The following is an 11,758-nucleotide window of genomic DNA, read 5'->3' as shown; positions in this document are numbered from 1 at the left end:
TTCTGTTTTGTTTTCAATTTTCGTCCAAAACAATTCCCCCTTTATTTTGAAGTCTTAGATTAGTTAGAAAGTGTTTTGATTTGTGTTTCTAGGTGTTTTGATTCAAGTTTTCAACCAATTTCGTCCAGATTAGTGTAAGTGCTCAAAACTGCCCAGAAAGTGGTTTTTAGGCAGTTTTGAGTCTTCTAGTTGCTGTTTTGGTTTTTAGGTTTGTTTAAGTGTTTTAACTTTTAGTTTTGCATTCTTTGAGTCTAGTTTAGTGTTTTTAACTTTGTTTTTTAGTGTTTAAGTCAGTTTCCAAGCGTTTAGCAATCCCTCCTAATCCCCGTTCTAGAACGATCCCTACTTACATCTTTGCTACAATTTGACAAAAAGAGGGTTTAATTTGTGTGCTTATCTATTTCGCATCAAATTTTTGGCGCCGTTGCCGGGGATTAGCAATTTTGCTAATCCCTTGGATTGTTTTTGTTTCTTTTATTTCACTTTGTTTCTGACTTTGTTTAAGTTTCTGACCTAATTTTGTTTCTTGTTTCTTAGGTACAAATGTATGACTAGAAGCTCTCAACCGATTCGTGCAAACATCTTGGATTTTGACGACGATTTTGAGAGGAAGTTAAGAAGAGCTAGAAACCAGCAAGAACACCATCCATCCAACTCCGAATCTGACCTTGAAGAAAACGTACAAGAAGAGGAGGAGGAGGCCACGGCAGGGATATTTGAAGAAGTCCAAGGCATGGCCATGGACAATCGTACACTCAAGGAGCTTTCCGCCTCGGGTTTAGATAATGCCGCACCCTTGTGCATTCAATACCCCATGGCTGCCCAAGGTAAGACGGATGAGTTTGAATTAAAGTCAAGTTTGCTTCATCATATTCCTAAATACCATGGCTTGTCCATGGAAGATCCTAACAAACATTTGAAAGAATTTGAAGTAGTTTGCTCCAGTATGACTCCCGTCAATGTTGACGGAAATATCTTGAAGATGAAGGCTTTTCCATTCTCTTTGATGGATAAAGCTAAGGATTGGTTATATGAGTTAGCTCCCGGCACTGTCACTTCTTGGGAGAGTATGAAGAGAGCGTTCTTGGAGAAGTTCTTTCCGACTTCTCGCATCATCCTCCTACGCAAAAAGATAAGCGGAATTCAGCAAGAAGAAGGTGAGTCTTTTCCTACATATTATGAACGATTTAAATCACTTGTTGCTTCTTGTCCACAGCATCAGATGAAGGAGGAATTGCTCTTGCAATATTTCTACGAGGGCCTCCTACCTCTAGAACGTCAAATGCTTGATGCTTCGGCGGGGGGAGCATTGGTGGATAAAACACCCATGGCTGCCAAGGTCTTGATTGCTAATAGAGCGTTGAACGTTCAACAGTACGAGGGTGTAGGCCAAAGAGGACCCTCACGGCACCAAGTACATGAGGTTAGTGCAACTTCCGATCTTCATTCACAATTGGCTAATCTTACTTCTATTGTTTCACAGATGGCCGAGGGAATGAAGATGCAAGGACCTGTGGTATGTGGCGTATGTTCTATCCAAGGACATGTCTCCGAAAAATGTCCTCAACTCATCGAGAATGGCGGTTGGGAGAGTGCGAATGCCATTGGGTTTCAAAGCCAAAATCAGTCAAGACATGATCCATACTCCAACACGTATAATCCGGGGTGGCGAGACCACCCAAATTTCAAGTGGAGGGATCCCCAACAACCTCAAAACCAAGGAGGCTTTAGGCAACAACCCCCGGGGTTCTTTCCCAAAACCTACGGCCCACCCCAAAATCAAGCCCAATCCGGCCCAAGTGCCTCAGGTACGTCTCTTGACAATGATGCACTTCTTAAGATACTAACTAAGTTGTCTAATGGGCAGGAAGATCAAGCTAAGGCTATGCAAAACCAAGATAAAAGGGTGGATCAACTTGAGAAACAAATTGGGCAGATTGCCGAGTTTGTAGGTAAGTTTCGAGATCCCGGACAACTCCCTAGTTCCACCATTCCAAATCCGAAGGGAGGTTTCGAAAGTGCCAAAGCTATCACCCTAAGAAGTGGTAAGGAAGTTGGGGCAGGTTCTACACCAAAAACAGGTCATAATGAGGATGAACTTTTGGAATTGGAAGAGGAGGCATCAAAGCAGCCCACGGCAAAGGTGGTTCCACCTTTGCCGCAAGTCCCTAATATCCCAATTCTGCCCAATTCGTCCCACAAAGGTAAGAATGTGTCCAATTCAGTTCATACTAATGTTTTCCCTTCAAATGTGCCTTTTCCTAGTAGGTTCATGCAAACGAAGAAAGAAGAGACAGAAAAGGATATCCTCGAAACCTTTAGGAAAGTTCAAGTTAACATACCTTTGTTAGATGCAATCAAGCAAGTTCCGAGGTATGCGAAGTTCTTGAAGGAGTTGTGTACCACGAGGAAGAGGATGGCGACCAAGGAAGTGGTCAAGGTAGGTGAGAATGTGTCCGCCATCTTGCAACGCAAATTACCTCCCAAATGTAAAGATCCAGGTAGCTTTACCATTCCTTGTGTTATTGGGAATACTAGATTTGAATCTGCCATGTGATGTGAAAATTAACTTGACACACAAATTAAACCCTATGGATGACAATTGTAGTATATGAGCAAATAGGGATCGTTCTAACCGGGGATTAACTAGGGATGCTAATCAATGTAAAACTGACTCAAGAACATAAAAATATAATGTAGAACACTAAACTAGACTCAATTAATGCAAAACTAGGGTTTAAAACACCTAAACAAACTAAAAACTCAAAACAGCAACTAGAAGGCTCAAAACTGCCTAAAAACCACTTTCTGGGCAGTTTTGAGCACCTACACTACTTTGGACGAATTTGGACTATGACTTGACTCAAAACACTTAGAAACACAACTAAATGGATTTCTAACTAATCTAACACTTTAAAATAGATGGGGGAATGATTTTGACGAAATTAAAACTTTAAAACTCAAACTTTAAAAACAAATGTAAAGCAAAACAGATTGTGATTAAATAGAATGGTGAGAAGCTAGTTAGAGGGTTCCTTATCCACACATGAACATATGCATACAACTCAATCTCCAATTACTCTTTCAACAAACCATGAATGACAATGCCCCAAATTAACTAGATTGCACCAATTAATTCTCAGATTTCCCTAGATTCATTGAATTGAATGGAATACGCATTACAACCAAATTATTCTTCTCAAGGACCCTAACTATGGAATACGCATGATAGAGACACATATCAAAGATCATTAAGTTCAATGGACATCATAAGCATTGACGAGGCATTCATAACTATGGGATACGCATGTTACTCTTGCCTAGGATTTACTTAACGCAATCGTGACTAGCGACTTTCACTACTTATGAATATAAGTTAATAACGATTAGGTGAAATTCCCTTATATCCTAGCATCAAGTTTAGGCATGCAAATTAAGTGTCGACCCTCAACCCACATACATAAACAAGTTATCAATCAAATAGATAAGTAAATCACATTCACAATTTCTGAAATCATAATTGGAAGAAATCAAATCATATAACACATATGTCCATGGCTTCAAATTCACCTCTAACTAAAAAGAAATTAGTTCCACATGTTTAACATAATTGAAAAGCAAGTTAAATTAAACATGAAAACAGAAACAAAGAAAGAAAGAACTCCAAACACTCCACTAATGGCAGATTGCATGTGCAAGGTGTCTTCCTCCTTTGGGCTGCACGGCACTCCTTCTTCCTCCTCCAATGGTGGCTGCACAAGGTGGTGATGGTGGTGGAAAGGTGCGGCTATGGTGGATGAATGGTTATTTGAATGGAAGGTTGCGGCAAGGTTGAATTTGGGCAGAAAGTTGGGAGTTTGGGGATGGAAGGCTGCGGCAAGAACTAGAACTAGGGTTTTGGCGTGTAGAATGAATATGGGAGGTGATAGGTTCGGCCAAAGGGTTTAAAGGAGTATATATAGGCACTTCAAACCCTAGCAATCAGATTAGGGTTAGAGATGGGCCTTCATGAATGCCTTGCAAGGCAAGGAAATCAGGTATTTTGGGGCCCTAGGTGCGGCAGAGATTAGGGAAATCAGATTTGGAAATGGGCTAGGGTTTAGGTGCGGCATTAAGTGAGGATCCAAGATGAATTGGGCTAGGAGGGTGCGGCCTTGTCCAAGAGGTAGGGATGGGTCGTCTAGAAGCCCAAAGCCAAGAATAGAAACTCTCGAAAATGGAAACCTCCAAGAATAGAAACTTCCAACTTTAGAAACTTTAGTTGCCAATTCCGACTTCTTTGTTCTTCACTTTCATTTCTTCATTTCTTACGCTCCCTTGACCTTCAAACTCGTCCATTCCTTGTGCTCCAAGCATGTACTTTTCAATCCAAGCTCACTTTTGCTCTAAAAACTCCAATTTGCCAACTTTTATGTATTATGCCCTTTGAACCTGAAAACGCATGAAAGTAGCTCAAAAGACTACTTTAACTAAGAAAACATAACGAAAATGCATAAGAACTAGCTAACTAAGGTGCATAAATATGCTCCTATCAAATTCCCCCACACTTAGCTTTTGCTAGTCCTCGAGCAAAACAAAGAAACAAAATGAAACAAAACAAACAAAAACAACCTAAACCTTCCAACATTTGCCTCAGGGATTTCCAATGCACATGACAAATTAAAAATCATCATTCCCACAGTTTTTAGCCATCTTTACACTTAAGCACATACTTAATTATAGTTACCACGTACTAGTTCGCATTTAACCAAGTAAAACATGATTTTGAATGTAGTAACATGCCTTAGAGAATTTGCTCAAATCCTCACTAGATATGCACTCAATTTTCACACAGATTTTCTGACTACACACCCTATACTAGTTATATGTGAGAAGATTGATGTAAATATGAAAACGAATGCTCACATATGTTATAACAAGGAAAGCTTTTTCTGAATTTAATAAGCATGTATATGATCTCATGAAAGGAATGCTACTACTTAGACGCGAGAACCAGTGACACCATATGCTCATACCAATCCCAAACTCCACAAATTGAAATACACAACACTCAAGATAGAAGTTAAGGGTTGTAACGGGGCTTGGGGTATTGGCTAACAAAGAAAGGTGAAGGGTAAACAAACGTTCTTAAAACAATAGTGAGCAAAGCAATGAAATTGACACTTAGAATTCACTTTTGAATGCAAAAATCAACTTTTAAACTCAAAGGGGAAATTCATGCAACACTTAGGGTCAAATTCACTGTTTTGGACCCATTCTTCAACAACCAACACCTTAGAGCTCATTTTCATGCTCTTTCAACTCTTTTTCACACTTTTCACATTTTTTTTTTCTTTTCTTTTCTTTTCTACCCCATGCCTCATTTAAGACTTTGGCACACAATACACAAGGCTCACTTTCCCCCACACTTGTTTTCTGCACACCCTTGATCAAAAGGAATTCATTTTAAGTCATGCTTACTATGCTTTAAGAACAAGGGTATGGATGGTCCTAATCTAGGCTAGGTAAGGATAACGTGGGTTAACAAACAATATAGGCTAAACAAGGCTCAACGGGGCTAAAACCTACAAAACAAATGTATGGAATGAAGGCTTTTTGGCTATGGTGGTACTACTAAACAACTTCATCTTGAATACGTGTTATGCAATTCAATGAAATGTTTTGAATGAAATTGGCATGAGTTCTAGCATTTGGAACTAAAGTGATGAAACGCCTTCTAAGTAATAACCAAGCAAAGAACAGTGAGATCATGCAACGACTTTAGAAAACAAGAATGCACAGATGTTAACTCTCCAAATAATGTTTAGGCTCAAGTCTCACAAGGTTGTAGCGTTAGTTTGAGTTCCTTCCTTCAAACATGTTACAAAAACTAATTTTTTTTTTTTCTTTATGATTACATGTGAATTCATAAGTTATAACCACAACCAAGCATAAACCAAGAGTAAATCAAACTTTCATCCATGTTTATAACTCTCTTTAACAGTCATGCAATTAAAAACCGAATCCTCATCATTGTGTTGGAAGGTACCCTAAGACACAAACAAACACACAAAAACAACTCTTTTTGGGTTTTTTAAAACAAATTTTCAAATTTTTATGGTATTTTCGGATTTTTGAATCAAAACGCATTAAAACACACCAAAACAACCTAAAAACACCTAAAAACAGCAAGAAACAACATTGGGAAATATGAGTGAGAAAACCCTACGAATTTGCATCAAAACACTTTGGTTACCCCCCCACACTTAAACCAAACATTGTCCTCAATGTTTTAAGCATAGACTCACACAAAAACACATAAACAAACAAACAAACACTAACAACCGAACATGGCAGAAACGAAATAAACAACAAAGAGAAGGGTTTAGGAACGCAAATCTGGAATTGGAGTGCTCGCTAGGTCTTCCTTTGTCGAATGCATGGGTTGCCTCCCAAGAAGCGCTTGCTTTAACGTCTTCCAGCCGGACGGTACCTCCGTTTAAGCTTGACTATGTGCCACGGCATGGAGGGGTACCTCCTCCACGACATGCTCCTCAAACATCTCGTAATAGGGCTTCAATCGATGCCCATTCACTTTGAATTCTTGTTGCGTCCTTGCACTCTTGATTTGCACTGCACCATGAGGGAAAACATTAGTGACAATAAAAGGACCAACCCATTTGGAACGCAACTTACCCGGAAACAACCGAAGGCGAGAATTGAACAACAACACTTTCTGCCCAATAGAGAACGTCTTGGCACGAATCATCTTGTCATGGAATGCCTTCGTTTTCTCCTTGTAAATCCGGGCATTCTCATAAGCTTCATGTCGGATTTCCTCAAGCTCGCACAATTGGAGCTTCCTATGTAAACCTGCGGCATCAAGGTCCAAATTAAACGTTTTGACGGCCCAATGTGCACGATGCTCTAACTCGACGGGAAGATGGCATGGCTTCCCATAGATGAGCCGAAAAGGTGACATCCCAATGGGGGTTTTGTAGGCAGTGCGATACGCCCACAATGCATCGTTTAAACGCAAACTCCAATCCTTCCTCGTAGGCCCCACGGTCTTCTCAAGAATTTGCTTGATTTCCCTATTCGAAACCTCGGCTTGCCCGCTCGTTTGAGGATGATAAGGTGTGGCCACCTTATGCGTGACATTGTATTTCTTGAGCAACGCCTCGATGGTTCGATTACAAAAATGGGAGCCTCCATCACTGATGAGCACGCGTGGCATTCCGAACCTTGCAAAAATGTTAGTTTTCACAAAATCTGCAACCACTCGAGAATCATTAGTTCGGGTGGCTTTTGCTTCCACCCACTTCGACACATAATCCACAGCAAGTAATATATAAAGAAATCCATGTGACGAAGGAAAGGGACCCATAAAATCAATACCCCAAACATCAAATATTTCAACACTAAAAATGGGGGTTTGCAGCATTTGTTGTTTAGGACCTATATTGCCCGTTCTTTGGCATCTATCACAAGACATGCAAAATGTTCTAGCATCCCTAAAGATGGTAGGCCAATAGAAACCACATTCTAATACCTTAAGTGCTGTTCTATTAGTGCCAAAGTGTCCCCCACAAGCATAAGTGTGACAAAATGTTAGAATAGCATTAAACTCAGAATCGTGCACACACCTACGTATAACTTGATCAGGGCAATATTTCCATAAATACGGGTCATCCCACACATAAAACCGTGCCTCTTTCTTCAATTTATCACCTTGGTGTTTAAGTAATTCACTAGGAACATGTTTAGACACCAAATAATTCACCAAATCAGCATACCACGGTTCACTTACCTTGACGGACATCAGTTGCTCATCTGGGAATGTCTCCATGATAGGTACGGCATCCTCCTCATGTACCATACGGCTCAAGTGGTCAGCCACCACGTTTTCACTTCCCTTCTTGTCCCGGATTTCGATATCGAACTCTTGGAGAAGAAGCATCCAACGAATGAGTCGTGGTTTGGCCTCCTTCTTGGTGAACAAATACTTCAATGCTGCATGGTCAGTATAAATAATAACTTTAGTACCGAGCAAATAAGAACGGAATTTATCTAAAGCAAATACAACAGCTAGAAGTTCTTTTTCAGTGGTGGAATAATTCAATTGTGCATCATTTAAAGTCCGAGAGGCATAATAGATAGCATGCGGCCTCTTGTCCTTCCTTTGCCCCAAAACAGCTCCTAATGCATAATCGGAAGCGTCGCACATAAGCTCAAAAGGAACGCTCCAATCCGGTGGAACTATGATAGGGGCCGAAGTTAGCATGTCCTTTAGGTGATTGAACGCCTTCTCACACTCCTTGTTGAAGGTAAACGCCACATCTTTCTGGAGGAGACGGCAAAGAGGGTTTGAGATCTTGGAGAAGTCCTTGATAAATCGCCTATAAAATCCTGCATGACCAAGAAACGAACGAACCTCTCGAACCGAAGTAGGAGAGGGTAAGTAGCGTACAAGATCTATTTTCGATTTATCCACTTCAATTCCTCTTTCTGAAACAATATGCCCTAGAACTATGCCTTGTCTAACCATAAAGTGACATTTTTCCCAATTAAGCACTAGGTTAGTTTCTACACATCGTTTCAAAATTATTGTGAGATTTTCCAAACATCCATCAAATGAATCACCAAACACACTGAAATCATCCATAAATACCTCAATAATTTTTTCCACAAAATCTGAAAAGATACTTACCATACACCTTTGAAATGTGGCCGGAGCATTGCATAAACCAAAAGGCATGCGACGATAAGCAAAAGTACCAAAGGGGCATGTGAAAGTTGTCTTTTCTTGGTCATCCGGCGCTATTACAATCTGATTATATCCAGAATAACCATCAAGGAAACAATAAAAAGAATGACCGGCTAACCTTTCAAGCATTTGATCAATGAACGGCAAAGGGAAGTGGTCCTTCCTTGTGGTGGCGTTGAGCTTCCTATAATCAATGCACACTCGCCAACCTGTTTGGATACGGGTCGGCACAAGCTCATTCTCGGCATTCTTCACCACGGTCACTCCGGACTTCTTTGGAACACATTGCACCGGTGACACCCAACGACTATCAGAGATCGGATAAATCACTCCACAATCAAGAAGTTTGATAATCTCCTTTTTCACAACTTCCATCATTGGAGGGTTGAGACGGCGTTGAGCCTCTCGAGTTGGTTTAGCCCCCTCCTCTAGAAGTATGCGATGCATGCACGTAGTTGGGCTAATTCCCCTAATATCGGCCAAAGTCCACCCAATGGCCGTCTTGTGCTCTTTCAACACTCGGATCAACTTCTCCTCCTCTATGGCCGTGAGTGATGAAGAGACAATGACGGGCAATGTCTCATTGTCTCCCAGAAAAACGTACTTTAAATGATCGGGTAACGGTTTAAGCTCAAGTACGGGTGCCTGAATCACTGAGGGTAACATCTTATTAGTGGAAACTGGAATTGAAATTGGGTTAGAAGGCTTACCATGGTGTTGAGGGAGTGACTCAAGGGCAGCCACTATCTCGGCCTCATCCTCACTTCTAGGCACGGCAACACCATTTTTGTGCCCAATTCCTTGTGCAATTGTCGTTTCAAGTGTATCCCTCTCCAAACAATCGAGAAAATCCTGCGCCAAATCATCAATTATATCAATAGAAAAGCAAGAATGATCGTCCTTAGGAAATTTAATACTTTCAGAAAGATTAAAATCAATGACTTCCCCATCAAATTCCATCGTTAAAGTTCCTTTAAAAACATCTATCTTGGTGCGGGCTGTTTTCATGAAGGGCCTCCCTAATAGAATCGGCAATGGGGTAGAATGGGGTGAATCCTCCATGTCAAGCACGTAAAAGTCCGCTGGAAAAATCAAATTACCAACCTGCACCAAAACATCTTCCAAAACACCCTTTGGGTATGCATTAGAACGATCGGCTAATTGAATTATCACACCATCATTTTTAAGCTCACCTAAGTTCATAGATGCATAAATCGAGTATGGCATGACATTAATCGAAGCCCCTAAGTCTAACATGCATTGTTCAAACTTAGTATTACCAATAACGCACGGAATTGTAAAACTACCCGGATCTTTGCATTTAGGGGGTAATTTCCTTTGTAACACAGCAGAGACGTTTTCACTTACTTGGACCACCTCTTTGTTCGCAATCCTTCTCCTTGTTGTACAAAGTTCTTTTAAGAACTTAGCATACCTCGGGACTTGCTTAATCGCATCAAGGAGCGGGATATTGACTTGAACTTTCCGAAAGGTCTCTAGAATGTCCTTCTCGGCTTCTTCCTTCTTCGATTGCCTAAACCTGCCAGGAAAGGGCACATTCAGTGGAATAGAACTAGAAAGAGTCGAATTTGGACTTACCTTGGTGGTTGAGTGATGCGAAATAGATTAAGCACACAAATTAAACCCTCTTTTTGTCAAATTGTAGCAAAGATGTAAGTAGGGATCGTTCTAGACCGGGGATTAGGAGGGATTGCTAAACGCTTGGAAACTGACTTAAACACTCAAAAACAAAGTTAAAAACACTAAACTAGACTCAAAGAATGCAAAACTAAAAGTTAAAACACTTAAACAAACCTAAAACTTAAAACAGCAACTAGAAGGCTCAAAACTGCCTAAAAACCACTTTCTGGGCAGTTTTGAGCACCTACACTAATTTGGACGAAATTTGATGAAAACTTGAATCAAAATACTTAGAAACACAAATCAAAACACTTTCTAACTAATCTAAGACTTCAAATAAAAGGGGGATTTGTTTTGGACGAAAATTTAACACAAAACAGAAACTTGAAACTAAACAGATTGTAAAAACGATTTTGGTGAAATAGATGGATAAAAGGCTAGTTAGGAGGTTCTTCTCCACACATGTCACACTTGCAAACAAAACGATTTTCAGTTGTTCTTCCGATAAACTATGAATACTCAACGCCCCAAGTTAACCGTGAATTGCACTAATTAACCCTCAGTTTTTCCCGAATTTATCAAGTTGGATGATTGCATACGACAACTCAAAACATTCCCTACAAGTTCCCTACATGAATTGCATAATAGAGATACAAGCAAGAATCATTACGTTCTATGAAAAACATAAGCATTGACGAAGCATTTGTTACTATGAATTGCATGAAACTTATGCTAAGAATTCATTCAACGCGATCGTTTTCAAGCGATCTTCACTACTTGTGATTATAAGATTATAACTATTAGGTGAAACTCCCTCATAATCTAGCATCATATTCATGCATGAAAATTAAGCGTGCACTCTCAATCAACATATACAAATAAGTTATCAATCAAATAGATGAACGAATTGAATCCATAACTCATGAAATAACAACTGAATGTAATCGAATCAAATTGCAAGCATGTACATGGTTTCGAATCACCCCCCAACTAAGGGGGTTTAGTTCCTCATACTCACAACACAAAGTTTATTGAATTGAAACATCGAAGACATAAGAAAGATTACACCTAAAATGCCAAAGAAGTCCACTTTGAATTCTGCACAGAAAGCTCCTCTTTCTTCTTCTCCTTGTTGCGGCAGAGTTGGTTTAGGGGGTTTTTGGATGGGTTTGGATGACTTTGGATGAGGGAGAATGGTGGAAAACTATCTAGGATAGGTGTAGGGCACGGCTAGGAAGGTTTGGGGTCAGAGAATATGGATTTGGGTGTAGGTTGGGCTCGGCAAAGGTGAGGGACAGGTTCTGGCGTGAATGGAGTTTCTGGATGTGTTTTTGGTTTTTTTAGAAGGGAGTTAGGATGGTAGGGTGGTGC

This window comes from Malus sylvestris, chromosome 2 (genome assembly GCF_916048215.2).
Source record: "Malus sylvestris chromosome 2, drMalSylv7.2, whole genome shotgun sequence".
Taxonomy (NCBI): Eukaryota; Viridiplantae; Streptophyta; class Magnoliopsida; order Rosales; family Rosaceae; genus Malus; species Malus sylvestris.
This window is presented reverse-complemented; position numbering follows the sequence as displayed.